This window comes from Pinus tabuliformis, chromosome 9, assembly GCF_031772625.1.
Source record: "Pinus tabuliformis cultivar Carrire ecotype Pingquan chromosome 9, CPIR1, whole genome shotgun sequence".
Taxonomy (NCBI): Eukaryota; Viridiplantae; Streptophyta; class Pinopsida; order Pinales; family Pinaceae; genus Pinus; species Pinus tabuliformis.
The window spans coordinates 122,985,531-122,991,679 of record NC_142307.1 but is presented as its reverse complement, the minus strand read 5'-3'; the positions used below and the strand labels follow the sequence as shown (position 1 = coordinate 122,991,679).

General features: G+C 40.3%; 2 pseudogenes; both read right to left on the bottom strand.

Moving 5' to 3' along the window:
- Positions 1 to 3,708: 3,708 nt before the first annotated feature.
- LOC149147391 (cytochrome P450 71AU50 pseudogene) lies at positions 3,709 to 4,137 on the bottom strand (annotated as a pseudogene).
- Positions 4,138 to 5,238: 1,101 nt separating this feature from the next.
- Positions 5,239 to 5,760, bottom strand: LOC149147390 (uncharacterized; annotated as a pseudogene).
- Between the last annotated feature and the right edge of the window lie 389 nt (positions 5,761 to 6,149).

Genomic DNA, 6,149 nt, shown 5'->3' with positions numbered 1-6,149 from the left:
ACCTCAGGAGTAGCAGGAGATGGAGAACCTTGATCACTTGGAACGGGAGTTGACGGGTCAGCCAGGATGACAAAACCCCAAACAAGACCTAAGGGAAACTAACGATTAAAACCCTACTCAAAACTAACGCACACAAGATCTAACGAGGTGATGTTTATCGTGGCCAAATGAATTTTAAGACGCACATACACAACTTGACCTTTTCATGTTTTAAGAGTCAAGAAAAGGACAAAAGATGACTCTAGTCTGCTTCGAATGTTTAATGAGCACGAAGTGACAAGACGCTCACTGGCACCTTTTCATTTAGGGAGTCCGAAAAGGATCAAAAGTGACTACTCTGGAGACTTCTAGGCAAAGGGTTTACCAGGCAATACGTAAAACTGCTTATACACCTTGGCAATCGTATGAGAACCAAAGACTTGCCGTACTGCAGTCAATCTTCCCGAATGCGTTGTTCGGTGCGTTACGGTTCGCAAGGCGGCAGACTCGGCTTCCTAGGGATCAAGGTCGATAACCTAGTGGGGTCTCCCCTATATACGCGACGGTACGTGGGAGCTCAAATCCGTGCTAGACCACTATCGAGTCACAAGAGGAGGAATCACCCAACCGTAATGTGAAACAACAGTGACTAGGTTTAACGACGCCGGAGCACGTCTCTAGCCTAAACCTCTACAATATGAGCGTTATGTTCCAATGCGTTTTTAAGTTTATTCAGTTTATTTTATGGTTGATCTTGAATTAAGTTTCGGTTTCAGGTCCTACCATATGATCTCTCACAATTGCTTAGATGCAAACTACATGCCAAAGGATACCATTTCGTTCGATGAATTCTAATTACGAGAGGGTTAAGAGTTTTCAATCAAACAAAATGCACACAATCAACCAAACAACCTAATGCAGCTAATGGCAATGAAATAAAACTTTTTCTTTTGAGAACACAAATCAATAAAATGTTCTTTTTCCCATTAACTATTGAACGCAAAAGATATTAGTTTGATTTCTTTTCCAATGGCACTATGCACTTAAAATGAATTTTGAGAGACAACAACACCGAGCAAACAGAAGTAAAATCACTCAATGAAAATCACGACAAAATCCCAAAACACTACAACAGTTCTCCAAATCATAGGAAAACAAAGGCTTGAAGAGGCTATGTGATCTAAGCCCGACAAGGTGGAATGAAAACCAAGCAAAAATAAAAGTTCCCGCAAAAGAAAAGTCAAGTAACAAACGGATCTTTGTGAACAAGAAACTAAACAAAGCCAATCCAACAAAAACGGGATGGTAACACCAGGTCACAAGACACAAAAACGAGGTCCGCTCAACAAGACTTCCTCAAGCAAGTTCTTCAGTATTCAGACAATAAAAAACAAGTGATAAACCAGGTGAGAAGAATAGGGAATAGTCAAACCAACAGGCCCAGGAGGAAGAATTGAAAAAATTCAATTCTACAGGTGTCAGCGCGGGTGGTACACAACAACTTTGCGCTGATCAGAGACCACGCGTAGCAACAATGCGCTGTCAGCGCGAAAGGACACGGGTTATCCGCGCTGGTTCGATTTCAGAACTGTCGCGACTGTTTAATGAGAAAGCGCGATGACCGCGAGACCCAAGAAACAGGCAAGCGATGTCAGCGCGACTGTTTCAATTAAAAACGCGCTGAGGCTAAAAAACAAGCAGAATCAAACTAAAAACTCCCAAACCAGGGCAAGGGCTCTTCAAACAATTAAAGCACTTCCCAGATTGAACCAGGAAATCCAAAAGCAGAGGACTAACCCCTAATCTTCAAAGAGAGAGCAATCAAACAAACTCAAAGCAAGAATGAATGAAAAGGGACAAAGGCCAGCTCCCCAGCAGAGTCGCCAAATTGTTACGGAGGTAAATCCTCTCTGCGGACAGAGACGATCCCTACTAGCCCAGAATGGGTCTAGTAACAATCACACAATGCTACTACGCAAGTTCCTAATTGCAAATAAAAGGTAGGCAAAGAAGACCTACTTGGATTCCAACGCTTATGCTTGATGAAGAAATGTTGTCCTCGCTCCTTCGCTTTGGCCGGTCACAATCTTTCACGATCCTTGTGAATAGATACCTGCACACACGAAGAGAGATACAAATACAAGCGTGAAATCTAATAAATGCAACTATACATCAGTCAGAAAGGACATAATTCACATTTACCATTATAAAGACAAATGAGAATGGAACCATAATAGTAGTCATCTATTATTAATCATCAATAACAAAGAAGAGTACAACCAATGTTCTGAAGTCGAATCCTTCTCAAGAGGGTCCAGCCAGCAAGTCTCTTAAGCATTCACCTTTAGAGGTAGATCTCCCAAGACAAACTCTCTCTCTCACACAAGCCACACTTTACAATCTTCCTTGAGATCTATAACATTCCCACACTTGTCACACCAACTACCTATCAAACACACACTAGCAGCAATCCAAGCACTGTCAATTCCACACTTTCCAAACTAGCTGCTCATGGCAATGGTAGAGGTATAAATAGGAGAAGGAATCTCCATGAAATGTGGGAGGATGAGCTTATCCCCAAGGAAGGTGGCTCAAATGACGAACAGACATGCCAAAGAAGGTAGGGCGACATTTGCAAGGCTAACAACCAGGTCTGGAGTCATCTGGAAGGCCGACTGTTAGAACAAACTCGCCCAAACAGGATCAGCGCGAGTGCATAACTGGACTGGAGCGCTGACATCGCAAGGTAATAATAGACAGGCCCATGTCAGCGCGACTTAATATGAACAGAGATTGCGCTGGCTCATGAAATTCGACCAGCGCGGAAAACCCGTGTGCTTCCGCGCTGGCAGCGCATGAACTCTGTTATGAAGCGCCAGTCAGCGCGATTATTTTAATAACAGTCACGCTGATGAAATAAACTTTGGCAAAGTGGGTCATTTGGCCAATTTAGAGGGCATGAGCTTGATTATTTTGAACTCCTGACACAGTAGGGAGACTGACAGGGAGACAGTGAGAAATTACTGTGTAACACCTTCCCTTCCTGATTCTTACACAAAAATTGTATGCCAAAATGAAACAGATTAAGGAAAATCAAAAGCGTAATTTTAGTCCAATTCCTGATGTTGATAATAGTCCATTTTTAATAAATACCCATGAAAAATAAATTATTTCCTATTTGTGTCAGCTGGTTCATGGAATGTGCATGGAAAAAATCTTGGCATTAGAGATTTGTTGTGTCCTGCAGATTAATACGTTACATAAAAGCATACACAAGAATAAAAGCATAGATTTTAATGCCAACTCTAGTCCTCTAAATGTTCTATAAATGAATCCTCCTAATTTTCTTCCAAGTGTGGAACCATCTATGTGTCCAATTGTGAACGTACTAAATCACTTTGACTTGTTGTTCAACTATAACGCAGAACATTTGTCAACAATTCTTTGTATCCGATCGACGTGACATTCACCTTCTATACATTGTTTCAATATTTTTGGTGCATGTCAATGTACTAAATGTTAGACTGCTTATTTGATACCGATTGAGCGATTGTCCAATCTTATTTCACTTCTTCCTCAACAAAGTACCACAAACAAAATCGATCACCATGAAACTGGAGATTTGTTGTGTGTAAAAGCAATGCCACGGTGCTAAATCCCAATGAACATTTAGGGGTTCTGGCTTGAAAACATGGGGTCCTCCCATGACTTTGGGTTTCTCCTAATCGCCTAAAGATTCATGAGAACACAAGTATCCTTTGGGATTTCATAGCCCAATACATTGCAGGACTCAGCAGATAAGCGGCGGTACAAGAAAGGCCCCGGTGGATGGAAGCGAATCGTTTCTTTGACCATAGCTTGTAAATAAACGAGGTGGGGCAGATCAGATTCACATACCATGCGATCCAATCCTACGACGCATTCCAGCTCCTCCTGAAGCTTCTTCATCACCGACAGGTTTCTCAAGGCTTCTACCATTGCCCACTCTATCACTATAGACACTGACTCTAAGCCACCCAACAACATACAAAAAACAATTGCTTTTATAGTATCACGCGAAATCTGGAACTCATTATCTTTCTCTATAGAGGCTGCAAGTAAGACATCCATAAGATCATGTGTAATGCTGGACTCATATCGGGCAACGTGATCATCCATTACTTTCTCTAACAACTGAAATATGTTTGGAGATAATTGTCGACTCTCAACACCAAGACTTTTTCACAATGTCAAGTTTTTGAACCACTATACCACAACTTTGGCCACAACACAAAAAAATAATGACTTTCCCTGCATCTCCACCATATATAATTGAAATTCATTTTTTCTATAGTAGTCGTGGTTATGTCGATTTCTAAAGGCTCTTACTGTATGAATTATAGGTCATGCATACACTCAAATCCTGGTGTCCAGAAACTATATACAATTCAGACTTATCCTTAGATGAAATACTCCTCATGCAAAAAAAATGGAAGAGTGTCCCTTTATGCTGGAATATTAATCCAAGTGAACGCTTTAGTGATGACCTTCCCAAATACTTCGCGTCACTTTTACATGAAGCCCTGAGAAGCATATAAATAAATGTAAATGTTAAGGCTTAAATGGCTTTATCCAAGGTGCATCAATTCATAGATAAGACATCTAAACCTGGACACAAACATGAAGCAGCTCAAGTGAAGGAAAGGAGGATTGGTTCGTGACTTTCTTGTGGGCTGAAGTGATTACGAACAAGGCTGAGTAGGTGGAGGACATTTCTGGAATGGTACTAAATTCAAGGAAAACTGACGGAGTTATGCTTGTTTTTGTTTAGTAGTCTCGGCAAAGGCCTGTCACTTAACCGGAGCATGGGAAGGGCAACAACAAATATCTGTTGAGTAAACCTATCAATGAATAGACTCCCAAGAGTAAACGCCTAAGCAAATGTACATTAAAGCTGCATTGATTTGATAAAACAATCCTTTCAGTATTGGATTAAACGATTATGTAGGAAACACTGGAGTAGATGGTGGCTCCTTTCCTTTTTCTTAAGATCAAGATATTGACTACAAATATTTGCAGGTCGAATCTCTATTCTGGTGAAAAGGAAGAAAATTTGCATGCAATCACAAAATAATTAATAGCTTCACAAAATCTGCATGTAATCCTCAAATCATCAAATTACTCAAATTGTGCCCCAAAATCTGCATGTTGAAATTGCTCTTCTTGCATTCTCTTCTTCTTTACGAACTGTTGTATATATTCTGCTTGCCTTTGTTCAATTCAGGAAGCAAAAGTAACATCAAATGATTCAGCTACTAAGTTTGATTTCGATCTTGATATAATCTCTCTTATCATCTGCCGATCTAGGCTTCAGTGAGTGTTGCATAGGTTGGGCAAGTATATACCTTCCCCTGCAGCAAGATTGAAGTAGAGGTCGAGGACGTTGGGACAATTGTTGTAACAATTTGGAGAGAACAGTTTCCTGGTAAAACGTCCTTCTCCCAGAGCATGTGTAGAGATCCCTACAGACAATCTCTCTATCCCACATGCATTCATGCATTCTTTCATTTCTATCCATTCATTAATTTTTTTGGTAATAACGTCGGAGGACTGGCATTTAAACAGCACAGTGCCATCGCTCAATATGGACTTCTCAAGCACACAACGTGCTCTAGAAGACGACACAGAAAGCGCACAAACCTCTCGGAGAAGATTCTCGCATACTATGCTTCCGTAAACAACTTGTAGAGTGGTGACTGAAACAAGGGCTAGGGTTGTCAAAAGAAGCTTCGTAACACCCATTGCTGGCCTATTCTAAACCCCGATTACTGTTTTGTTATTAAATGGAAACATATGTAGCATCAAGTATCTAAATATTTACAAGAGATGCAGAGGAGCGGATGCAGTCATCAAATAATCCAAAATGCAACTGTGCATTCATCATTGTTCGCTTTTTCTGAAATTCTCTCGATACTGAATATTTTGGTGATCTGCTCAGTGCTCAAATTGAAGCAGCTAACAGTGTTAACATTGGAAAAAACTGCAAAGGTGTTACCTTATGATCTCTTGATGCAACAACTAGATGTTTCAAATGTTCGTGATACAAAGAAGTTTTAACACAATTATCAAATCACGAAACTACATTTTTAATTTTGAAATTGAAAAAAAAAATTCTTTAAAAAAAATGATTT